Here is a 27,370-nt window from a genome sequence, read left to right on the forward strand (position 1 = left end):
CAGAGCCTTTGCATTTTTGGAGCTGAAGGCACAAGCTCCAGGTCAACAGCCCAACCACAAGTCAGAGAGAACCACCCAAGCAGTGGCATTTTCTGCAAAATATGGAGAGAGAGAAGCATAATCTGCACAGACTGCACTTCCACTCTCTGTTGCCTGCCTTTAGGAGATGCTTAAGAGAAGCTGCATTTCAATTAGTAGTCCCAACCAAAGGAATCTGATCTTGACAGCAAGTGAAAGGGAGCAACTCAAAGTTACAGACTTCAGGCTGTGTAGGTCCCAGCTCTTCACTTCTCTGCGGACATTACTGCTTCCAGAAATTAAATCAAAACCCCACTTAACTTCACAGAGGTTGCAATTTGCATCTAAAGTAATGCCTAAGCCTCAGCTGTAATAAACAAATACAGCTCCACTGAAATCCAAGGAGTTATTCTGAGTTTGTCTGGTTACAGATCTGCAGACCCATAAACATTACAGCTCATCCAACCTCCAGCTAAGTATCTTCTAATAGAAGACCATTATCCTTGTCACATGGATTGGGATAACTTGTTTAAAGCACTCTTGAATGGTCATTAGGATTGTTAGGTTTTGGTGGTTATATTTTAAGAATAAAACCCAGCAGCTATTAAACACTGGAACAAAGCATGTTAACAATCCACAAACAGAGCTAGAGTGGAAATATAACTATGGTTTGGAATTTTTATTGGGAAATTGGTGAAATGGAGAGAAGAAAGAAAATACAAACACTAAACTGAGCTGTGCATATACACTGAGAAATCAACCACATTATTTGACAGGTAATGAATGAAAAAGAAACACAGGAAAGAAGGAAGCAAAATCATGCAATTCTGTCCTCCTTCTGAGCCTTATTAATATTCTGGGTATAGTGCATAGACAAAATGTTGTGCAGCCTAGGAAATACAGATACATTTTGCTGGCTGTCACTGTTCCTATTATCTGACCTCAGGGTGGACTCCATTCCCTGGAGCCTTCCTCACCTCCTGGTAATAAACCATCCCTGTGCTGGCTGTGCTCCCCAGGAGCAGAGCAGCACTCCTGACCAGTTTTACAGATCTCTGCCCAGGGATGAACAACACTATGCCATGGACATAACCATTGTCTGCTTTAAACCATCTCACCAAATGGCTCCAGCAAACAGCCACTCCATCTGCTCTAACTCATCTTCCTGATAAAGGAGAATTCTGTTTCATTTGGGTTTTTTCAATTCTCTTGACTAAATTATATTGCTAAGAATCAACTAAAAGCCAAGCCAAAGACAGGGAGAAACGGAGGAGTCTTGCTTCATGTTTTACAGAAAATACACAAACATCCCAGGCCCTGCCATGGGATGTGCTAATTATGAAAGGCCATCAACAACTCACCACAAAGAAGTCCATTATAGCAGCTCCTCAGCCTGTGAGCCTTCTGAAGGGACAGCCCTGACCAGGACAACTTTGGGTCAGAAGGTAGAGGGGCAGCAGGGAACATTTAAGCTATTTCCTCATCTGACTTTCATTTTATTCATTTATCACTCAAGCCAGGGAAGTACTCTGATCCACACATGCCCAGACATGGATCTGAAGCCAGCATATCAGGCCAGGCAGTGGCACCACCAGGTCTTGTGCTAAGAGTGCAACAAGGGCACTGTGGTGCCAATCCCTGTCTCACAGCCTTTGGGCTGTAGGGTTGCAGCAGATGGGGGCCACACGTCCCAGCTGCTCTTCTGGGCTGGCACATCACCACATCTGCAGGTATGGCTGTCACACCCACAGAGGTGCCTGCACCAACCACAGCTCTCCCCTGGCTCAAAAGGGAAAGGGCAAGGAGTAATACAGACACTCGAGACACACCCACCACCAGTGTGTGCACAGGGGTGCTGGGAGACAGGCTTATTTAGAGCTCCATAAAGTGCACTCCATCGTAATTCCCTCCTTCTCTTCTAGTCCTGGATGCAGCCTTAAAAATCCACAGCTCCAGACAGTTAGCCCACACACTGCTATTCCAGCTCAGCGGGGAAGAGGATGAACTCAATTTTGCCAGTCAAACTGGAAGGAATAAAAATAAAATTTAGTAGTAGCATTAAAATAGTATTAAAATCAAAGAAACACGACCCCATCATATCAAAGACAAAACAGAAGAAATTATATGGAGAAACAGTCCTTTCTATTGCTTCCATGGCCAAGAGTTGCAACCAAATCTTGGGCAGCTCAGGGGCAGGAGAAGAGCCATCACAGTCTGCCAGTGTCATGCAACATGGCACTGTCCTCCTGTACCAAAGTGCCTCTAAACCCTGACAGCAGCTCATTTTGGAGAAGGTGTTTGGACATGCTGCTTGTGGCTCCCCAGCCCTGTTTGCTGAGCTGGATCTACAGAGACCAGCATCTGGGACAACAACCACACACGTGCCTCTTGCACGACAAACCAACAGGCACAGGAACACCAGCACACCCAGCACCCAAGCAGGAAGTGGCTGCCAGCCCCTCACCCAAGCCCCTGCCACACACAGCGGGCAGGTTTGCTCCCTGCTTGACAAAGACCTTCTTTCCACCAGCCAATGTTGGAGCTTCCCAGAGAGACCAAAGAGAAAGTCAGGCATAGCTCAAATAAGCACCTGGATCTACAAACAACAGATTAAATTCTCAAGCTACAAAACTATGTTTTAGCAAAAGTGCAATTGAACTCCATGTACTTGTTACATTTCTAAATATACTCTGGTTGTCAAGACAACAAAGAGACTGATGGATCTCTAAAGTGTACTGTATCCATTTAATTGTCAGCATTTCAACCTGACTCAAGGAGGGAAAAAAACTGCTGCGTGATAAGTCTAATTGTCATGGTTACCACTGGCTAACCCCATAATAAAAATATATATATTCTGGCTAAATGTGCCAAGCCATGTGAGGAGCAGATGGGAGACATTCTCATTACTGCAACAGCCTCCACTGGAAAACTAAACTTGAGGAAAGATGCGAGAGACTTTACAGAGATCTCAGACACAACAGACACCGTGGGCTGCATCTTCCCAGTCGTTTGGCAGCAGTTCCTCGGGCTTTTCCGCTGTGCTTATCTGCCCCAAGCATGTTGGGACAACCCATAGGGCTGGGGCTGCCTCACTTGTGAACATTCAGGTTTGAGGATCTCATCCCTCACCAAAAAAGCCTGATATGCGAGTTGTTAATCCTTAAAAACCTCTGACAACATCTGATGTGCAACCACCTGGGCTTTGCACTCCCAGCCTCACCCCCCTTGTACTCCACTCTCCTGATAGCAATACACACACCCTCAGGAATGGCTGTGCCAGGAGACTGCTTCAGCCTGGATCTTCTGTTCCTACACTGTGAACAGCTAAACCAAGGACTATGTCCAGGCTTGGGGATGAGAAAACAAGGCCACAACTGCAAATACACCTGCCTGAGGCTGAGTTGGGAAGCATCAACAACCCCCAGCCAGCCTCTGCAACCCATCTGATAAGTGTTATCCAGTAATGTGAAGAGCTCCACTAGTCACATGAAGTCCCTTCTGAAAGAGATGCTTTCCAAAATGAACCCTTAAACATTGACTTTTGACATGGATCACCTCCAAAATAACATCTGAGTTATCTACCTAGATATACAACCATCGTGGCTTTCCTTCACTGATCCTTTCCATATGTTCAACGTTCACTTTTGTTTCATTAAACCAAAGTTAAAGCTGCAGGAGAAAGGCATCAGTGTCATCCAGGTATGAGAACCAACGAAAAACAATTTACATTCACCTGGTGAGCACTGATTTAAGACTTGGACTCAATGAGCCTTGTGAGTCCCTTCCAAATCAAAATATTCTGTGATTCTGTGATTTCAATGAAAGGGGAAGTTTCCAATTAGTCTGAAGCTTACCCAACATTTTTGACAGAAGCCATCTCAAAGTTGAATCATCCTTAAAATCTCCCCCAAACTGTTGCACTCCTTCATACAGATAAAAACTCTGCTTCTCTGCTGTCAGACACTTTCAGGGAAACCATAAGGTGTTGCCTAAAACCATCTCCCAGAGAGCCACAAAGTAAAATCTAGTTGGAAAACACTGCTTAAGAGAAACACCACATTCCAGGCGCCTCAAGCAACACATCTGAGTTCATGAAATCTTCCCTGGAGCTTGCCCCTGCTCATTACCAAGATGAACAATTTCTGAATGCCAAATATGAGATTCTCAGTGATGTGAAATGAACTTCGTGCCTACCAATACAGTCACAATGTGGTTCACCTTTTGTGCTGCTTCACAGAGGGGTCTGTGCCTGGAGATGGGCAGTTAATGTCAAAACAGAAGCAGCACAGAAGAGTCATCTCTGGGGCTTGTGTGAGAATTATTTCAAATAGTAGTTAAATTAAGAGATTAAAACAAGTCTTGGGCACAAAGAATCCTATGGTCTAACATAAGTCAAAGGCACCTAGAGGCAACTGGCTTTTTACAAGTATTTGGGTGCACCCAAGCCAATGCAGCATCAGCATTTTGTCCCCAGATAATTTCAAAACTAAGCATTACCCATAAGGAGCTTCAAAGAGATTATAGTTCTGAAAGCTGCATCCAGATCTTAACTGAGCTGAAATCCCAAACAACCAAAAGCTTAAAATCATGCTTCTATTTCAACACCATGCAGGTGCAGGAACCAAAGTTTGGTTTTCCTGTTACTGAAAGTGCTTGCCTAAGGCACCATGCTTTTACAGTTATGGCTTTGGGACAACTGCTACATTCTGTACCAATACAATATCTGCTCTCTGGAGCAAACTCCCCAGGATGACTCCTTTGCTTTGGCACAAATGGATTAATTTGGTTCAGATAAAAGAATGTTCCCTTGCATCATTTTAACTTTTTTTTTTTTTGTAAGATAGAGAAATAGTTAATTTTGCTAAATGAGTTCTCTGTTGCCATGACTTCACTGCAGACAAACACAAAGCCATCAAGCTCCTTTTCCTTGGGCACTGTTTTTTTTTTTTTAACAGGTATTTGATCATCTTGATTCTCTTGCTTCCTTTCTCAACATCTGGATTCTCAGCAATATCCTGCAGACAGATACATAATGGCTATAGCTACTCAGTAAATGACAGAGATATTCCTGCACATACTCTTACCCTCACAATCCACTTCTGCCAGCTGTGCCAATGTACCCCTCTGTGACTCCACAAGCTGGGCAGCACTGCCTGCAACAGCAGGCAGCAAATCTCTCCAAATGAAACCCTAAATTTATGAGATTAGACCCTGAAAATCGTAATTCCCAAGGGCAAGCCAGCAGGTGCCTACTCACCATCAAGCCAGGCTGTTGCCCAGGATTTTGCCCCAGTCCAAAACCAGAAGCCTAAAGTCCTTCCCACTGCCTCAGTTTCTCTGGTGGATGAAAAAGGCTGCACATGCATCATCTGCCTCCATGGGGTGTTATGACATTGGCTGAATTAATATTCATGGAGTACACTGGGGATTAAGAGTATTATAGACCTTACTAAGGGAGAGAGCTTTTTCTTTTTTAATGTTTGCATTGAATAGACAGACTAAGTAGAAACAGCATTTGTAGCCTACAGCCATTATCCTAGTAAATGGCTTATTACAGCATGCAGCCTACCAGCTCACCTCCAACCAGTCTCGCTTAAACGCATGTAGGTGGAAGTGCTGCTCATTCCAAAGAACTTTCTTTTTCACTGTCTGTGTCTGATGGAGATTCTGGATAGCTGGGCTCACAAGACAGGGCTTAGGATATAAATATTTCAATACAAGCTTGTTGTTCAGTACCTATTTACGGCAATCACAGAACAATTAATTACCTCCCATCTAAGACTAATTCCCATCTCTCCCAAAAAGGGGGGTGAGTTTTGTCCCAAGACTTTCAATTTCCTGATGAGTCACAGCAGACACACTACAATAAGCTCAATACTTCAATCAGACTGTTTCTTTTCCAGATATATTCAATACGTTACTAAGATGTGGAGTGTGCTATTTTAAGGGCTGATTTCAGGCATTGTATGCATAATGCTTTCTCATCTGAACACACGCCTTCTCCTGGATGAGACAGATGCACGTCCTACACCACCATCCCTTCTGCCCCCCCAAATCCTACAGGCAAATAAACACTGCAAAAGCAGAAAGTAAAGAATTGCCATTTAGTGCACTGATTTCTATAACACGCAGCCCTCTCTCCCACTTCGCTAGTTCATTCCCTGCCCTTTGGCAAGAAAATAACTTATGTGACAGCAGCATCTGACAAGAAGAAAACATTCACAGACTGCACAGGTTGCAACAAGTCCACAGCATCTTGCTTTATTCATTCTAGGGCCAAGAATCATACATTTCTTGTTCTGCCCCAAGGAGCAACTCCGCATCCCTGTACGAATCCTCAGTTGTCCCCAGTTCCCACACCACCCACTCACAAGCTCCAAGGCTCCATCAGGCACGAGACTGCCCAGCCTCCTGCAGCACAGGTTATGGGGATCAGCAGGTGCCCTGTGGCCCTCATTATTTACTCAGTTTAACAGAGTTAGCTATAATTTATTGTGTCAATTGGGCAATTGTTCCCAGCTGGGTCATTTGAGCCTACAACAGGTTGCAATCCACCTCAGCCTGACCACAGCCAGCTGAGGAAACTGCCTCAAAGCAGACTGTGAAGAGCAGAGTCATGGTCACATCTCCCTGGACCATGTGCAACCCTAGGTTCTCACAAGCAATGCAGTTAAAAGCTCCCAGACACCAACAGCTGCCTAAAAAATGTGTGGCTGTGATGACAAATAGGTTAAAGGACATAATGTTTGTGTGACAGACAGCTGTGCTGCTGGTTCTAGAGTTGCTGCTGTGCCATCAAGGACATCAGCTGCTCTGAGAGCAACCACAGCACAGACACCACCTCAAGAATACCCCTGTGCTAATTGTTAACAGCAGTTTTCCCCCGGCACTGGAAACAGGCTTCTGAAACTGGACTGTGCAAGCAGTTTCTGCACAAACAGCAGCAGTGCCAGTTTCTGCCAAGCCCATGCTAATTGCAAGTGTTTCCAGCTCAAATGCTCTTAAGTCAGAAAGTATTTAGGTGATGTGTAACCAAGGTCCCACATTTGTCTCACCAGCTACCATCAGCTATGAAGATCTGTCACAGCTTCTTCTCCTTTTCTCTCCTTGGAAAAACTTTCTAATAAATAAATTCTTATTTTATGCCAACAAAAGTGCAGAACATTTTCAACCCTGGCAATGCCCTCAGCCTGTTGGTGTAACTGTTACAGCAACACAGAGGACGTGGTCACCAGTATTCTATTCAAGGCAGCAGATCCTCCAAGCCTCAGCAGCTCCTCTGATGCTACTTTTAAAAAGTGTCAATGTCTCCTCATTTATCTCAAAACCTGAGAGCACCTTAGGAATGTTCAAATAGTTTCGCAAACTCTGTGAAAATGAAAAGGGTTAATGGGAGAGGATGATTTCACCTGCCCAAGCACAGCTTGGAAGGACCAAGAAAAGAAATAGACTGAGATGTGTCTTAAGTTTAAAACACAGTAAATATCCTCTTGAGTAGGCTCAGCTAGGTCACTTTAACTAAGGTGAGAATATTCACCCACATTTTATTGATTTCCATTAAATACACTATTATCTCAGTCTGAGTGCTTATTGGACAGGCACCAGGCTCCACAAGATCTACAATGACATTCATTTTGAGCTGCAGTGACAGAGCAACATAACCCTGAATACACACAAGACCCAAGCTGGAATCTCAGCATCTCTTCTCTCCATTTTTTGAGTGCCTGTGTTAAAACCTCTTGAGGAAGTTTGCACTGGGCTATCCAGTTCTAACCAGAAGAGAAGCATCTGCTACTCTGTGCAGTTTTCCTCTCCTGTAGATGGCAACCAGCTCCCTTGGAGAAAGCATCAGGCAGGAGCAGAGACCACGAGCTGATGGCTTTGGCCATGCTGCAGAAGGTGCCTGTGGAGTCACTGCTCTTAAACTAGTGCCAGTAACTTTCTTAAAACTAATGTTATGAATAAAGAGAAAATATAAAACCATAAAAAAAAATCTTCAACTTAAAAGCGATCATAAATTATCTTTTTTGGGTTTTTTTGAGAACAATGCTAGTAGCATGTGGGTCTGCAGCATAAAGAGACAGCTGAGGAGATTCAAGCTCAATTGATATTCTTAAAACATACATGACTAGGATTCTCCCATGCGAGGCAAGTCCATGAGTCTTCCTGGAAAGCCATTTGGAAAGTTTCTAAATGCAGTAGGAGAAAAATCATCCTGCTTGGTCCATGCCTGTTTCTCCCTCTCCTCCCATTAGTGCATGGGGAGAAGGCTGGCTTAGAGCAATACAACATTTCAATTTGAATATGAATCACTCCTCTGGTGAGAAAACAAAACAGAAGCCAATTTTATATGAGCCTTATCTGAAGATATAATGAAAATCAACACATATAACAGGAGCAATTGAAATAAAACATGTGAAAATACTGCCTCAGACAAACAAACAACAACACTCTCCAATCTAGAAGATCCCAAAGTGTTTTACAAACTCATAGAGCCAGGAATAATTCCATCTTCTACTGAAACATGGCTATCTCAGGATGGGTACTCAGCATCATGCTTTAGTTCATGACAGACGGAAGAATGTCATCAAGCAGGAACTATGAGAGAGTTCAGGACAGCATGATCTTCAGTGGGAACTGCACCATTCTTCTGGAACATGGAAGTTCAGTTTAATTTTGATTTTTACAATTCAAAGTGTCGCCATGGGGGACAAGCACCTGAACACACACAAGATGTACTTAAAATTGAAGTGACTGGATGTATAAAGATAGAAATCCAACTCATGGATGCTGGTATTCTCCAGCTTCTGACTCAAAAGCAAGAAAACAGCAACTAGGTAGATAATTAAAATTTCTGAATCTGCCTAAGGATTATGAATTAATTTCTTATCATCCCACAGAGCTGAACACTCAGGATTTCCTCTCCCTGGTTCAGCCACTCTCTCCAGATGGAGTTAAGGGTAAAATGCTTGTCCTCTCCAGCAGGCACAGAAATATTCAACACTCTGAGGAGCAGACTGGAAGCAAGCACAGCATTACCATTCACCACTGCTAATGAACACCAGCCTTGCACTTCAGCCATACTGAAACACTGACAGAAATTCCATTTCCACCCTCTCTCCTTTGCCCCCTGGCTCTTCCATCCACCTGCTGGGACTGAGCTCACCTCAGTGACAGTCATGGGCTGCTGTCCCAGAGCTGGCCAACAGAGAACGGCTCCAAACTGAGTCCTTCCTCGTGCTGCTGAAACATCAACAAACAACAGAAGTCCTTCAAGGGCAGGGGATCTGAGCGAGTGATCTGCACATTTCCAAAGCTAAATGTTTACTTCTCCTCCTGGCAGCATCTGGAAGCCTGAAGACTATTTATCTGCATCTTAGAAACAGTTATTTAGTCCTGCAAACACATCAACAATTCACCTTGACTCAAAAGAACGGTTTGCTGAGCTCTGAGGAAACAATGAAAAAATCCTCTTTTTCTTACTTTTTTGCCAAATGTCTGTTAAAGCTTTTGTGAAAGGGGTTTACTTAATCTTTTCCCACATTACATTATATATACAGTTGCTATTCCAGAAAGAAAACAAAGCAAAACAAAACTTGGTGCACAAATACAAACAAATCTGGTTTTGGCCTGATCTGCCCAAACCAAAAGCCAGCTTCCTCTTCTACTGGCTCAGGAGCAGAAACACAAAGCCAGATAGTTCCTAAGATTTCTGAGAGGCTGACTTTTGGATAGGCTTGTTTGAGTTTGTCTTCAGTACCTTGGGGCTGAGTTACAATTCAAGGGAAAATGCCCTTAAAATGAACATGGATTTGAACATCAATTTGAAAAAACTACTACAAAGCCATTTTTCTCTGCAGCAGTAACATTTCTCCAACCATACAATCCTATTCTGGCCAGCTGGGAGAATTGTCCTCATCTTGATGTAAGCACACCTAATTAATTTCAGTTTTGTTGGGGAGGGGAAAATAATCTACAACTCAATAAACAAGAAATGAAAAATTACAATGAGCCATGCCATTTACATGCCATACAGGTAAAGGGAATTGCCAGGAGATTCAGGAAAAAAATATTCATCACTGATTCATCAAACGAGTCATTGAGATGTCTTAAGAACAAGCTATTAAGAGAAGTCACTCTTCCTCACCACCTTTTATTATTAGCTACTGCTGGAAGTGATCTTTTCTGCAAATCTCAAGACTATTTTGAAGTACTGGAGATTTTAGGAAGTGAAAAGTAGTTCTCAAAATGAACTAAACTGCTTCAAAACTCTTCTCTTAAAGGTTGTATTGTACTTCTTTCTCACCATTGGGTGTTTCAGATGAACTACCCACTACAAAAAGAAAAAGGCCTGTGCAGTTCTAGCTGAGGGTCCAGGTTGGATGGGACTTTGAACAATCTGGTCTAGAGGAAAGTGGCCCTACCCAGGGAGAGGCTGGAAGATGATCTTTAAGGTTCCTTCAAACCCAAACCATTCTATGAGAATCCCAAATTTGGAGATACAGGGGCTTTAAGTTTTAGAAACTGAACGAGAGAGAAGTTACTGAAACAAGGGAAAGAAAATATGTCCAGTGCCACTGGAGAAAGCCACTTCCAAAACTCCAGGAGAAGCAAGGATCCCCTTGTGTCAGCTCTGCCACAGCCTCGAGAAGGGCTCTGTCAGGGAGCTGGCACTGCCTGTAGCCAGCAGAATCCAGAATCTGCTCAGCCTGGCAGGAGAGTAGGAGGTGAGACTGCTGGCAGGAGCAGGCGGAGCAGCAGAGCTGGTGGAGATGATAAATGGAAGAGTGTTGTAAAACACGGAGGTGAGCGCAGAGTGACGCTCACCTTCACAGCTCCCCCAGAAAAGCACGGCTCTGTCAGATTCTCACAGCTTTGAAACACGTCCAGATTTCGCTGGATCAATCCAGGAACCTCATTCCTGTGCATGTTTGTTCTCACACGCAAACACGGCGAGGTTTTAACCACACACATTTTGCACAAGTCCCACAGGCCCAAGCTTTCAGGTTACTCAGGAAACTTGGTCTTAAATGGGATTGTAAACCAAAGGAAAGAGATTATAGATAAAGGCAACGACCACAAAGAACTGCAGAGGAGTTTGGGTGAGAAGGGAGCTTTAAAGCACTCTAGCACTGAAGTACCCCAAAAAAAGGACCTTTTCTTGAAACAGGACTTACTTAAAAGGATCGTACCAACAGATCTTTCAAAACTGATTTAATCATATGAAAATATGGGCCGGGCTCCCTGCATTTAATATCACTCCCAAGTGGAAAGTTCTCATCAAAGCTATAACATATTCAGTTCCAGTAGAACAATTAGGTGACATTAGGTAGGCAGTTGTGACTCTCAGAAATAAATTACCTTGCTATTTACCACTATGTGCTATGCCTTTAAAAGTTTCCAAAAGTAATGGTCTGTTTCTGTGCATACTGGAATATTCAAGAGCATTTCATATTGTTTCTCATATCAAGAAAAGAGCAATTAGATCAATAATGAAACAGGAGAGCTCCCTTTTACTTTCTGCGGTTTGCAAAGAGGTTCATGTTTCTGTGTGAGCACAGCTCTTGTTTTAGTGATGTGAAAGTGTGTGGTTTGTGCGATACCCAGTTTCTTCTAATATTCGAGTTTCTGTTGTTACCTACCTACAATTTACAGTAAAGGATCTTTTATTCTCACACCTCTCAATCTCAAAATTAGATCAATTTTCCCAACAAGATTTTGTTACCCATGCAAACCTTTAACAAATACTGGAAAACTTGCTGACAACACACTCCTCATTAATACAGCATGAAACCACCCAAGACATCACTATTGCTACCAAGTCTACCTATGCATGTGTCTGTCTATACAGACACATGAGGCAGCAAACACAAACCTTACTTTGGGGAAAAGGACTATTTTTATGTTTGGAAAAGCAACTAGAATTCCATTGAAATTCATGCTGACAGGCCCAAAGCACCACATGCAGTGGGTAAAGATTTTTAAGCAACACTTGAACCACTGTGTATAACCACTATTGTGCTATTTGTTGTGATTAGATTGCTACTATTTTCAAAAAATTTCAAAATATTTAAAATTTGCCCCCACTTCTGCAAAGCACGAATCTAATTCTAGCAAAAATTTCTGAAGAACTCTCCAAATGGGAAGGACACTGCAATTACTGGGGATGGGTAATCTACTGTCTCTAGCATCAAACCAAACTAAGCCATTTATAGCATTTTGGCCCTCTCCACAACAGACAAGAGCGCTGATATTTTAGCCAGAAATGTTAATTTCCAGATAGTTGTTTCTGGCCATGTGCTCTACTCCACAATCTTTGACTGTGGCTCTCCTTGTGGCTCTCAAAGAAATGCATCTTTGTCAAATATACTGAAGGTCTTAAAGAGAAAATTCTGCTGCTGCTAGGTCAAAACATCAATTCAACAACAAAAATCTAAAACCAACTAGAATACTAAATATTTCTGAAGAAGCAAAGTAAACCAGCAGAAGCAAGGACTTAAACCCTGTGTTGAATCATTTGGTCAGCTCTGTAGTCTGAACCTACTAAATCACACACTAAGGAGTCTCCACTTCTCAGTGATGCTCCATTCTCCATCTCTCTGGGCCAGTCTCGTAGTTTGCATACAAATATTGTTAATGGTGATAAAATCATCATGCCCTATCTAGCATTAATTTAATAATGATGGCATTACACTGCACTATCCAGTCACCCAGCTGCCTTGACTTAGATTAATTCAAGCAAGACAGGACACAAATATTCAAACTCCTTGATGCATCTTGCACACACCCAGGGAGAACTTGGCTTTCAGCCAGACTGCACAAATCCTGGTGGGATTAATCAATTTTCAAGAGACTCCTTTATGGGATAAGTAAGGAGGTCAAGTGCTGAGATCTGTAAAAAAGGACATGACGAGTGTATATAATCCCCCAAAAGACACATCCCTCCAACCCTTTGCAGTCAGCAACAGGGATGACTAAATGCACACAGCAAAACCATTTTAACCAAGGCCATGGAAATGAAACTGGCAAATGTACTATTTATCATATTATCTTAACATGAAATAAATTTATCTGATTTGAACTCCAAATATGCCAAAAAAGACAGGTTTGGAAGAGATGAACATAGAGGACCATAAGACTACTGCTTACCTGGTTCTAGCTGAAGCAGAACTGCTGAAACCTGTAAGACTCCCTACAGACAGCCCTGATGCACTTGGGAAATACCAGCAGCTAAATCTGGACTATCACAAGACTTTTTAGGACATCCTTTTTAACTATTTGGACAATGCTCAATAAAACTAAGGTACAATACACTCTGCTGTAGAAGTGCCCAATGCTAGGTGTTGCCACTGTGGGCAGCTGCAGGTCAGAAAGTGCTGTTCACCCAGAATATTTAAAGTAGGGGTAAGCAAAAAGCATTCTTCTAAATCACAGTCACAATTGATCATGGTGACCATGGAGCTCAAGCACACCGAATTTCAAAAGCACTTTGTTTCCCCACTGCTCTATCTCCATGCAGGAGACCTGACTGCATCCTGCATCCCTCTAGCCTCAGGTATTTCTCAAATTTGGATGACACTGTGGGATCTGTCTTTGGAAAGCAGGTAAACCCGGACTTGACACAGCAAACAGACCATGGGAACAGGTTTGTTTATTTTAACATGAACTCTTGACACACCTCAGAGAGCTATCAGCTGCCCTACCCTTCACCAAAACACCAGAAAGGAGCTCAAGCTGCTGCTGCAGCTAAACCCAACACTGGGAATGGATCCAAACATCTCTCTGGAAACTAGCGTGATAATAAAACTTCTGCTGAAGTCACACAGCTCTCAGGCAGCTCGAGATGGGCTATCAGGAAGTGGGACCCATCTCAAAACAAACCACAAGCTCCTCGCCAACAGATTCCCATCAGCAGCACAGCACCAGTCATTGCCCTCATCTGGGCACTTGGCCATGAGAAAATATTGGAAAAGCCTCTTCTGTTTTTCCCCTCCCTCAGACAAGTTCACGAATCACCACCACTGGAGATTAACGGCCTTCCCTCATCGACAACCTAAGTAGGATTTGGACCACTGACAGGATTTCTCCTCATCCTCCAGATCAGCTTGTGCGCCGTGTCCCCATCGAACGCTAGCGGTTTGTCACTGCCTCTGAGTGACCTTGGCACAAACCGTAATTCTTGTCTCTCTAAGCAAGAATTTGGGAAAGCAGCCTTTATTGGACAGGTACGTCTGGCTGAGATTTGTGATCGGATGCAGTGCACGGCACAGTGTGTGACCTGGAGAGGTATTACCATCAGCTAAAAGCAGCACAGATTTCTTTCTTCCCTGTCCCTCATTAGCCTCAGAAGCTGGCTTTGCCAGCAGCAGTCATGCAAGCTGAGACAACAAAGCACATTAATGATGGGCCTCATCATGTTCCATATTAATTACTGTAGCTAGTAGTAAACTGTTGGTTATAAATCATATTTTGATAACCTGCCCTTTCTTTGACAAGCGAGCTCCAATGTTTAATGTTGCACTTAATCCTCAGATAATACCCCAGGAGTCCTCACTGTGCCCAGCAACAAATCAAAGCAACCTTCAAAAGGCTGGCACAGGTCCCCTTTTCCTACACACTCCAACCTGAAACTATCCCATTGCATCAACTTTGTTATAGGTCAGCTCTAAAGGCTGAGTTGCCAAAACCAGCAGCACACTCAGTTCTCCAGTGTCCACAGGGCTGTCCCAGCACTTCTCTGGGCTGGCAAAAGCCATGTACATGTTATACATGTATCCCAGCCTTCCAGAAATGCTGCACCATCACAGTGTCCTGCAGGGTAAAATAGAAGGGTAGTAACCCCCGGAATATCCCCACATTCGGAATAGAGCAGGATTACTTCTACCTAGGACTGAAACAGTCAACTAAAATCTATCCAAATCCATCATATTCTTACTTTTGTTTCTTTTTAATTCAGTGACATTTAGCTAGCAGAACAGCTGTTAGCAAAGGTCTAGGAGAGGTGGAATCCCATTTTCTATATAAAGAATTATGTTTTGGAGGAAGCTGCAATTTGACAAAAATACCTATTTGGCAAAGTACATTTTAAAAACTGCAAAAATATGCTCTGCTTTTTCTAAGGCAGCAAAAGATTTACCATGGCTCATGAAAATAAGCCCAAGCCTTAGGAACAAAGATATTAAATTATTTTGCAATGTACATCCAGGAAAATACAGAGGAGGGATGTGGCCTCTAAGAAGCAGCATAGGGAGAGACTCTTCATCTTAGCCAGATGTGCCCATCACCCCCCACCACCATCAAAACATGTAAAAACACTCATCTTGGGCTTCCCACAGAGCTGCTCCAGCTTTTACTGGTAACAGCTGGCTGGCTTCAGAAAGAGCTGGGTCAAGCCCGACATAGTCAGCACCGTCCTTTATTTCACTCTGAAGGCCCAACACCACACCAAGCAAGAACAGGATGTTGCACTTGCAATTTACAGTGTTAAAATCCCAACAGCTCAGGAAGAGAATCAGCAGTGGTAACCAAGAATCCCATCCTCTCCTCCACAGACAGATGTGAAGCCTTGCGACCTCACTCCAACCTGCAAATTAAAAGTGCTTACAGCAGTCAAGGGTTCATTCTTGTTCTTCCACCACTGGTGGCAGATGGTATGTGCTATTATTAAATCTTGATTCCCAGCTTATAATAGTCGTATGAAACCTTCTGCACTAAGACAAAAATTCACTATTTTTATTTGGGGAAAAAAAAGCAGAAGCCTTACAGTTAAGTAACTTTTCTCTTTTAACGATTTCTTTCAAAAATTTGTAGCATACTTCTCCTAATTGGAAACACACAGAAAATAGGATATGGCCTATTAGTTAAAGGTCAATGCACATTTAGCCACCTCTTTTGAAACTGACAGTATTGTCATGACAGCCATAAAAGCTGCTTTGAATTTTAGTTCCCTAGAAAGTAAATATAAGGAATCCCAAGGCCGTGACCACAAGTGCCACAGCTCTTAACACTGATGTCATATTCAGCTGAATGTGTGCTGCAAAAGTCAGGATAGTAAAGCTCCAAAATCAGCTAATCTAAGGGAAGGACACAGTAATTATGCCCCAGCCCAGTGCCCCAGGCATGTACCATAGTGCCTCCTTGATGCAGCATTAACAGCAGAAGTGTTTTATCCCCAAGAATTTTGTGTGGGGCACTGTGGGGTTGCTGGGACCATCCAGGGGGGCTGCTTCACCCAAGTACCTCACACATCTCACACTGCTGCATGTTATACTTGAGTATGCAACTGCTCCTTCCCATTCCGACTACCAAACAAACATTCTCTTATTTTTCTTCTTTTTTTTTTTTTTTAGGAACCCGTTCAATTCATTTGTATCAATTTGTTTCTCTATCAATTAACAGGGCATAGGGGGCTGATTTTCAGACCCTCTGCTAGTGTGTGTTAGATGTAAGGGGACAGTGTAATTAATAGATGTCGGGCACAGTGCCCCTTCATTCATTGATTTCCACCTACTTAGCAAACACTCAGGGAGAACACAGTCACCCTTGGCTGTCAGGGGTCTTCATAAAATCCATAGGCTTGGATTCACAGGAACTGCTAATCATTTTGGATGCTGAGAAGGGGGAAGGCAGAGTCTGATCTTTGTAAAGCAGAGGAAATTTCTTATTATCTGCAGCACCTGAGTGTACTTCAAAGGGAGCTTACAAGAACAGAAAAGCTTTCAGAGCAAGAGGCAACTCAGGAAAACCCTTTTGGTCCCAAGCTTCACCAAGGGAGATGGGAACACTCCCACTGAGCTCAGAGCATCTGCATGTCTGAGGCACTCAAACCAGGGATTGCTGCAACCACCCCGGTTTGCTCCCCCACTGTCACACCCCGTCACCTTTCCACCACAGACAATATGTGTTTCATCCAGGTGTCTATATATAAAGTTGAACTTTGAGAAAAAACAGCATTTTATGACTATCCACATTGGTTGTTTCCTTTTAAGGTTTAATTTTTCCATCTCTCACATAAAGTCCTCCCAAAAACAAAACCAAAAAGAAAACCTCAAGGTATTTGATTATTTCCCCTACCCCACAGCTCTGCCCAGGAATGCACAGTTAACAAACCACACAGGACCAGCTTTTGTGCAAAGCTGGTTAAAATAGCCTCATTCTACAAACGCTAAACCTCACTGTACATACCACACAAATCAAAAGCACAGAAAGAAGACAATCCACAAGCATATCAGGCAATCTTGCTGGATATTATGCTTACCTTTGCATAAGCAATAAAGCATTTTTCACTGTACACAGAGACTCAAACCCAAAAATACCTACCCAGAACTGCTCACTCTTACCTACTCCACAAGGCACAGGAGACCAATTCTACTTTAAAAGAAAAAAAAATATCCTTTTTTCTGTTTGCCAAGTCTCTCTGGAGACATAATGGCACTTTGGCAGAGCAGCATGTTTAATAAGAGATGATGGGGAGAGAAAGGTTCTCCAAGAAAGGAGATGTTAGTGCCATGGTAGCCAGCACAGTGCAAATGTTGTATTTCAAAGCAATATAAATAACAAATTATTACATCTCTCTCTTTAGAAGTCAGAAAACACTGCTCATGCAGTGTTTTCTTTAAAGTACTGCCCTGTGTGAGCATCCAGACAATACAGTGACCTGGTCTATGACACAGAGATGCACAGGGGAGAACAGACAGAAGGAAAAGCTGGTCTGAAACAATGCCACATGCATGGGGTCCTGCACCAGCACCCACCAGAGCACACATCTACTGGCTGCTCCACCCTGCAGCCTGCAAGGGCTGAGTGCCTTTCCCACTGGAAACCTTTCCATGATGCTAATCTACTACAGAAGGAAAATCACTAGAGGAGGACACCCAATAGCTTCCAGCCAGAACACAACATGCCTTCAGCAAGACTTTTGATTTTCACAGGCACACACTGAAGTTGTTCTTCACAACAAAGAGCAGCCTGTCTGTTGCATAACTAACCTTAGGCTGCATTAGATAAGTTGTGCCTTCTCACAGATCAACTGACCTTAAATAATGTCCCCAGTGTATTCAGAGCCAATAGGTTTTTCTTTTAGAGTTCAACTGACAGGTCTTCTCCTTCCAGCTATTTCTTCAGAAAGGCACACAAAGAAGGTTTCAAGAAAAATCTCATGCTTACTGTTCCAAGAGCAGCTTTCCAGGCCAAAAATGAAGGCCAAGATCTTAGCTCCAGAGCTGCATCTCCCTTTGAAGGCTTGTTGAGCACTTCACTGCAACAGCACGAGTGAGAGCCTTGGCAGGACGGATGTGGGGTTGAAGCAGATGATAACTGGAAGTCTCAGTCTGTCTCTGGAAAGCTTGCTGCAGTTCTGCCACTGAGTCAAGACAGAAGGAAAACAGCCAGCCATGCCAATGAAACACTGCTTTGTATTCTGGTTAAGGCAAAACAAAGGTCTGGTGATGAGCAACTCTTGTGTGTCATGCAAGGGCCAGCAGCAAAGGCAAATTCCACCATGGCATTTCCGTTCTGTCGCCCAGCCCATTGCTGTGAGCGGATACAGCAGGATCTTTCATTGCTTGTCCAAAAATGGCATTTAACATAGCTGTGCAGCATCACCCCATTGCCACGTTCCACTCCAGAGGAGGGCTATCAGTCCCTGCACAAAGTTGAAGTCACAGGGTACTGTGTCATGAGCAGGTGAGGTCCTTTAATATCATTTCTTCAGTCTCTATCCTGGGTGCAGGTGTAAGGTGATGCAGGAGTTCTGCAGCTGCCCCAGAGGCAGAATCACATGGGAAGAGATGGACACAGTGGAAAATTAAGCAAGCCTCTGCACCCCTCCTGGCAGGTCATTTCACTGTCCAAACAGAAGTCTACATTCCCTGTGATGCCAGAAACAAAATGCTCTGCAAAAAAGGCCCATATCCCTTTGGGAGCACAGGCACCAAAGCAACTGCCTAATAAACCTGTGGCAAAGGCAGAGGCACTAAAATCCTGGCTGTTTTCTGACACCAGCTGAGCTGTCGTGCAGACTCCTCTTGAACATCAGTTTCCTGCTTAAAAATCACAATGCACAGGGCTTCCCTTCTTGATACGTGCTGCTCCACTCATCCAGCTGATATCAGAACAGATACAGTACACACATTCAGCAATTCCCTGATCTTTTCCAATGGAGTACATTAGAGCAGAAGCCCTACCTCACTCTCTTGCAATTAGCCAATCTGGGCTTCATTGATAAGGCTGTGCCCTACAAAAGAGCTGTGTTCTTCCACATTCAGGACATCCTCACCTCTTGCTGTGAGCACAAGAACACAGATTTGTGAGGATTGCTCATGCCAGGGGAGGTCCACAGCTGCTGAGGAGCTTTCTAGTAAATCCAGCCCTGATGGCAAAGGAAAGGGCTTGCAGAGCAGAGTTACAGGAATCTATTCCTCCTGCATTAGTCAGCATATACAAATACATCCTCTTGCTTCATTAAATTTTAATTGGAGTACACATGAATAGGCTTTGCTGGTTACTTAATCAAAGGGAGTCTGATTACAAGGTGCTCACATGAAAAGCTAGAAAGCAACATCCTTCCTCGCTTTTCTTTTGGATTTTTTTAGGCATCCATTGTCAATTTCTTCAGGTCAGTTGACATTTTAGGGCTGCTGCAAAGAACCAAGAAAAGCAGCCACAAAGAGTAAATAAGGCACTTTGAAGGGAAACAGGACACAGATCATTAGCCCTGCATTCCTCTTTATTATCCAGACAAAAATTAAATGCAAAATCCCCGAGCAGATGTTGCATTAGTGAGCTGATCAGCAGTGCTAAGCACAAGGATGACTTTGCTGCTGTGTGTCATGCATGTGTGGCTGGACTGGCTGGAGTTTCATTATTTTAAGTGTCCTTTAGTGCCTGAAACCACAGCAGATCATAACTTACAAAAAAAAAATCCTACTCGTAAACTTTGCATTTCTTCAGTAATCACATTCTCTGCAACACAGATGCTTATTTGTCCTCACACGCCTTCCCTGAGGTTAGAGAAACTTTGCACATACTTTCTTGCCTGCCTAGAATGGGACAACCATCTCTGAAACTTCCTCCTCACCAAAACCATGAGCTGTATGACCAGATCCTCAACTTCCAAAAGATCCATGCAGTTGATACAGCTTGAATTGACTTACAGCAGTTTGCACTGGCTGAAAAATCTACCAGCAAAGCAACTGTAGTTGCACGAGGCACAGCTGGGGATGGGAGCTCAGTGCCCGACTGTGTGAGAAATAAAAAGCAGCTATGTTGTTCTGCGCAACTCTGTTTGCTAAGTGAATCAACAAAAACAACCAAAAACAAACAAGGAAAGAAACAAACAAACAAAAAAACCTTTCAGCAATTTGAAACCACAAAAGACAATTCACTGGCCTGCTAGTGCACACTTGCTTGGAAGTGTATATATTCTGTACAGTGACAGGTTCTGGCAGCCAGGGACTGACACACTTTCTATGGCAATGTCCTAATACTAGAAAAATTTGGTCATAAGCTAAAAATGTTACAGAAATAGCATAGAATCATAAGTTATGAGCTGAGTCAGAACTCTATCTGCTATTTGACTTTTATACTATTTTATTCTTTAAAAAAAAAAGCCCATCATGCTGTGAGGTTTTTTACAAAACAGTTTGCTGCTCCCATCACTTATGAAGAAGAATGAGCCTTTGTCAAGGGGGAAGAAAGTAATTTAAAATGGCAAAAATCAATCTGAAAGGAAGCAAAGCACAGAGATTCCCCTCATATACCACAGCCCTGTGTGTAGTAAGCCCTTCACTAACACCACAGCCCCTCTGAGTGCCAGTTCTGGAAGGCAAGGGTCTGCCCTTCATCAGTTCACAAGGACTCCTCCATCAGAACTCCAGGGATGTTGATGGGATTGTACACAATAGTACAGTGCCCTAATTCCCAAGAATCCTGGGTGTACACGGCAGTCTCCTGCATGAAAGCATTTTATTTGCACTCTGTACTTGTAAATCACTGGTAAATAATTAACAGACAGCATAAGTATGTAACAGAACTGAGTCACAGGTGTTAGCAAAGGAAAACTGCTATAAATGGATATGTCACAGCAATAAGTCGCCTGTTCACCTGTTGGGTGCTGGAGGAATTAAACCATTTCATTTTCACAAATTAACCCCTGACACCCAGCACCTTACTAGAAACCCCATCCATATTCCGTCTCTGCTGTTTCTGACCATAACTTTTCCTCCATTCACAGTTTGAACAGTCTTTAAATGAAGAAACAATTAAGTTTCCCAGGCTTCTGATTGCTGGGTAGAGCTGTGGGGTCACACACAAGTCCATTCATTCATCCCAGGGAGGGAAAGGGAGATGGGAGCAAGAAGCCTTGCCCAGAATCCCACTGGGAACTGCCAGACTTGCTGGCTGCAGCAGCAGGAAAGGATTTCTCAAGTACAAACACACAGGAGGAGACCAACCCTTGCTCCACATCTCCTCTTTAGGTTCTTCCTCCTTCCTGGTGCCCCCCACATCCTACAGGCTGTTTTGCAAACAGCCCAGGAGATATTCTTTTCCCTACTTGTAGCAGGAAGGCAGAGGAGCAGAAATCCTCCTGCCAGGTGTGTGACACTGCAAAGAACTGCCATGAGGGCACCCCACTCCTTAGATCACAAAAGTCATTTGGCACCACAACATTTCAGCCCCAAATACCCAGCTGCTGGAAGGGCAAGAGCCAGAAGCCTGCTAAACCACCAGGAATGGGGAAAGCACAAGTCCTCAGAAAAAAGTGAATGACCAAAAGCTGCTCAATCCAAGGCAGTGCACTAAGGAAAGTGAAATAATCGCCATTCTTTGCTGTGGGTCCCTCAGGAAACACAGATCCTCTGCCTCGTCTGCAGCTCTGCCTGGAAACAAAACCCAAAAAGGACCTTTTCTGACAACAGCTTCAAACTGTTTAAGCTCATTTCACCATGTTTGGTTTGGTTTTGAATACAGTAACATACAAGCAATGAATTCTTGATTTTTTAAATTTTTTTTTCAAAGTACAGCTCCCATAAGCTAAAAAAGTAAATGGGAGTGCTTTGCTTCCTGGGGTATGGAACTGGAACATTTTTCTAGCACCTAATAAAACATTGTTTGGTTGATACTAACCATTAAAATATGTGTTTCAAGTCATGTAATGTTCCCTGTGAAATTTGCCTTTTTGCTCCATGAAAAAAAGGGCACTGGTAGGAATCCTGCAGCCATAAGGATCTCACTTAATTCATGGAAGTATCATTTTAAAAGCCTCACAACGTGATCAAAGCACTGTTGAGAACAGATGTTCCAGGCTTTACAAATTCCAGCATAAGTACTTTTTATGACATTTATCACTGCTAAATTCTTTCAGCCATATTTTTCCCCACAAGAAGCATGTAGGCACTTTCCTCCTCGGGGAGGACATGTTTACATGTGGACTGGTCTCCAGCCACAGACCCTGTCCTGCCAGCATCCCTCCCCATCTGCAGTGAGGAGAGCTGTGCAGTGTCACCAGCAGCCGAGGTGGTAGCCAGATCCCAGCAGAGCTGGGCGTGGTATTCTCCACTTCACAAGGAGAAATTAATGTAGGAATCACTGTGTCAATGCTCAGACTCTGTCTCTCAACCCTTCACACAGACCCTCTCACAGGAAAGTCACTGCTCCATTACCCTGACACCAGAGTGCAGCCTACAGAGCCCTCCATAAAGTATTTTTCTGTTACTAAGGCATACACTGTCATCATCCCCCATGGCCACAGCAGGCCACCACGGCCCTGACAAGCTCTGAGCAGCCCCATCCCACCTTAAACCCAACCTTGCTTTGAGCCAGGAGAAAAAGACCTGCATGACCCTTTCTGCCTGAAATGTTGGATGATTATAGATCTCAGGTAGAAGCCACACAGAAGTGCCCTCAGCCATGTCCACACGCCGAGAAAACACCTCCCTGGTTCCTCAACTCCTTCCATGGATGTGGAACCCCCTGGCTGTGCACAGAGCTAGAAGTGTGCTTCCCTAGCTGTATCAGAAGATGCTCAGCACTGCCCAGCTACAAGGCCAAATACAAGCAGGAGATGCTCAGGTGCCTTGGGGGCTACTAAAGCCAGATGAGCTGAGCCAGAAGAGGCAATAATGGGGAGCTGAAGGGCTGTGAAGGAACCTGCTTGTTCCTAACACAGCAGCAACAAGTCTCCATTCCTAGAGGTGATCATGGAGGCAGAGAGCATGTATTTCAACTGCAATTCAAATCACAGGCAAATTTCCACCAAGAGCAAAGTTCCCACAAAGTTTAGCTCTCCACAATCACTTTCTGTGTATACCCAGACTCAGGAGCATCACCAAGTTCTCTGTTGACAGAAAGTCTAAACACCATGCAGTGCTGGGCAGTTTCATGAGAGTGAGCTGTGTACTAACAAAAGACTCACAACTACCCCAGAATCTGAAACATAAAACTTATCTCTGAATAACATTATAACATTGGGTTTTTTACCTCTTTAAAAAAAAAAAAAAAAAAAAAAAGAAGAAAAGGGGATCTGAAACAACCAGCTCCTTTCAAATTTCACACATTCGCAGAAGAGGGTGTTTGTGAAGAGGACCCCACAAGCACATCACTTCTCTAATATGTGCCCAATTTAGTTTCACCTGTCTCCATGTGCTCCCTTCCCAATTCCTACAACCTGCTTGCACATCCTGTTTCACTATGAACACAAGCTTCTTCCCTGGGGCAGCAGCGCTGCCTTCACTTCTCCTCACAGTGAGCTCAAACACCAGTCAAAATGGGAGCAAAAACCAGACAAGTTTACCCATCTTTCTTATCCAGACTGTGAGCCCCATCAAGGCATCACCAGGGCTGTAGCAGATCCTCACCCTGGGCTTTGGGTACCACCAAAATGACACAGCAACAGGCCCACACCTAAGTCATCCATCAAGAAGATGGAAGAGTGACCTCTGAAAGAGCTGCACAAGGCAAAGGAGGTCTCCCAGAACAAGGGAGGAAATGAGGAAAACACATGAGAGCAGAGGCACCAAGGTTGCAGTGACAGGGAGGATGCTGAAAGTGAGCAGAGATCTCAGGAACACGGACAACAATTCAAGCAAAGGCTGAAGGATGTTGGAAGAGCAAACACAAGCAAGGGAGGATCTGTAAAAAGCCTCTACCAGCAAAGGAATCACAAACAATCACAGCAGCAATCTTCCTCTGACAATTCTATGTGCTTTTCTTGATAGACCTTCTAGACTAAGGGCTTCTTGAGTTGCTTAAAACTTATTTACTTCTTCATTTATGAGCTACAACTTTGTATTTTAAGTACAAACAGAAAATATGCTGAAAATTTAAACACACAAAATCTTGCTGAGATTTTGTACATGCATGTGCAAGTGCTGGCACACAAACAGGTGCATTCACATCTACACTATACCTTTTCAGCAAAAGGACTGTTCCCCTAAGAGTCCTCAAGGTGAGAAAAGAAAGGAGGAGGGATGTACACCACTGTCACAGACAGGCCATGCTCCTCTGCTCCAGCCTCAGAGACAACCAGCACTGATATCACAGTCAGTTTTCCTGCAGGTCCTGTCCAGTCCCTCCCCTCATCTATGGGAGCATCACCCCAACAGCTGCACTGCATTTTGGGCTGCAGCCACCTCTGGGGTGTGAGCCCGGGCCACCCCTACCCTTGCAGTGCCCCAGGGACAGTGCCATCAGCCACAGACAAAGGACAGTATCTGCAGAGCCCAGGATGCAACAAGGGAATTTTAAAAGGGCACTCCAGTTGGCATCAGAATACTGGAATTGTTCTGCTGAGTTATTAACGTCACAGCTCTGCTCCAGACCAGAGTCTGTTTTGTTATCTTGCCTCCCCACTCCAAGGGAATTTGCTGGGTGATTTTAAGAAAAAGGCAGTGACCAATTTTCAGGCCTTCTGATTGAGACACCAAAAGAGAAAAGGCATTCCTACATTGCTTCCCTCTTGTTTTTTCTAAATAAAAATAATGTATAGCCCTAACTGGATAATAAATATGCTCAAAAGCTGTCCTTAAGTAAAAGCTTTTGATAACAAATTGCCTGTGCTAACCGCTATTTTACTGTTGAATTTTTTATTGTTGCTTAAGCACTGCAATTATGCTAATAAGCCTGAGAGGATGGTACACTAAAGCATTGAATGTGACAGATATAATACTCAATAAAATGTTAATCTTACCTGAAAATTGGAATCAAACAGCCTTATTAGTATTTATGGATATGGCACCTCCAACATGTTTCTCTTAAGAGGAATATATATATGCAATAGATACTTCCAAATATACCCTACTATTTCTCATGCTTCCACAGACTTTAATTCCAGGTGGTTATTACCCCTGCTGCTAATTGCCAGTCCCTTTTGGAATAAGAAAGGAGAGTGTTGCCTTCTGGGACATGCAGAACTCCTGCACATTGCAGGGCTTTTTCTTTGCCACCTGGAGGATGGCAGCTGTGGGGATGGGGACAGCTGTCCCCAACTCTCAACATGGCCACCAGACTTGTGAGGGTGTGGCACAAGACAAAGGCTCTGCTCTGCCACCCTCTTACCTATTTTCCCCATATCCTCTCCTTTTATGTTCAGTTATTTACAGGTGCTGGAGAAATTACTTCCGGATTTTAAGATGGTCCTAAAGATAAATTTATTTATTTGTTCTAAAACTTTTCAGTCAGTGTTGACAGAGAACCAGACCCATCAATTCCACCACAAGTTACAGCACAGCTGATTTGGACCAAGAGCTGCTGAGCTCTCACAGGGGTCTGGCATGGAGGTGCTCTGTGACTTTCCACAAGCTGCACTGTTTTTTGCACCTTTATTTCACCACCAAGTCCCAGTCTACTGGGAATTGCTTTCTCAGCTGATGGCATAGTTTTTTTCACCACATATAAGCTTTTTGTTGGGGATTTTTGGCCAAATCCATGGGTTTCAGACCCAGCCTCAGGGCTCCAGAGCCATGAACTTCCTGTGAATAAAATTCAAGTGGTCTTCAGCACCTTGGCTTTCTCATCTCCAGAAGGAAGAAAAAATGAACTCAGAAGAGCCACATGCTTCAGAGAAACTATACTTACATTCATGACCAGGCTCTAAAGAGACCATTTGGACATAACGGACTGTGTAGCTTTCAAGTGGTGCAGGTTAATGCCTAAATAGTAGCTGCTGGTTTCCAGCTTCAGTCCTCATGTTGCTCTCATTGACCCACAGGAGTCAATTCTATTTACTGGACAGCAGAAACATCAATAACCACCCAGATATTTCCTGACTGCAAAGCAAGATTCTTATCACTCAATGATGCACGCTTCCATGGTGGCAAACATTAGGTGGGCGATATCTAGGAACTGTTTTCATGAATAGTCACAGCAAGGAAAAGCCAGATGGCTTTCCACTGAAATCTGGGATTCCCAAAGGGCTCAGAGATCACAGCATGTAACCCACAGGACATAACTCACCAAATAAAACTCACCACAGGACTCTCTGGGCTCTCTGCAGCCACACTTGCAACCCACGCTGGTTGCACTGAGGGCAAGGATGCAGCACAAAGATGGGAACAGGGTGGCTTTGCAGGACAGAGCTTACAGCAGCTCCACAAACCCTCATTTGCATTGCAAGGAGCACAGAACTTGGAAAAAAAAATCAGTTGCTAAATCAAGGGAAACTACCAATTGACTGAGCTGGCACCTCAAAGAGCCAGGAGATGCATCCAAGGCTCCTCCACCCCAAACAAGCCCCAGCACGAGATGCCAGACACCAAATTTCAGAAACAGACAACTGAACTAGGCACACAGCTACAAAGTGCTGCAGGACCACACAGCAGCCACTCCCATAGAGGTGGCAGGACTCATCTCTGCCAAGTGAGTCTTGTCATTATTTTCAACCCTGCAGGGAAATCTAAATTGAACTTTGGCATATTGCTTTTTTTTGCTAAGCAGCAATGCTCAAATGTTAAGTCCAGTCCTGACAGGCATATTTATGGACTATTCTTTGCAAATAATCTTACCCTGACCAGTTCAAAAGGTCAGAACCATAAAAAAGAATAAAAATTAAAAAAAAAAGCACAAGGCTGGGAAACCATCACTACCATTGGCACAACCCCTCAACTTATTAACCGTCCTTGCACAAGGTGAATTGCAAGGTCTTGGATTTACTTGATTGATTGAGATCAAGAGATCATGGGGGAAACACAGTAAATTGCATCTTTCCACGAACACATTTTGCTTTCAAGATTTGAGCAGATGGTTGCAGGAATTGAAAAGCTCAAGAGGAAGAAAAAATAAAAGAGAAAAAAATTTAAAAAACAGGTACAAAGGTGACTTCAGAAAGGCATCCCTTATTTTCTTCTTGACACCATCT

General features: G+C 43.6%; 1 protein-coding gene across 12 annotated transcripts in view; it reads right to left on the reverse strand.

Moving 5' to 3' along the window:
• Window positions 1-27,370, reverse strand: part of LPP (LIM domain containing preferred translocation partner in lipoma) — a 326,612-nt gene that overhangs the window by 227,039 nt on the left and 72,203 nt on the right. The window contains exon 1 of one of the 12 annotated variants that reach the window (XM_021536847.2): window positions 9,185-9,339. The exons of the other annotated variants lie outside the window; for them this stretch is intronic. The gene's annotated coding sequence lies outside the window, so the exon portion shown is untranslated. Of the gene's footprint in view, window positions 1-9,184; window positions 9,340-27,370 lie in introns of those variants that run through there. 12 annotated transcript variants of the gene reach the window in all.

This window comes from Lonchura striata, chromosome 10 (genome assembly GCF_046129695.1).
Source record: "Lonchura striata isolate bLonStr1 chromosome 10, bLonStr1.mat, whole genome shotgun sequence".
NCBI lineage: Eukaryota > Metazoa > Chordata > Aves > Passeriformes > Estrildidae > Lonchura > Lonchura striata.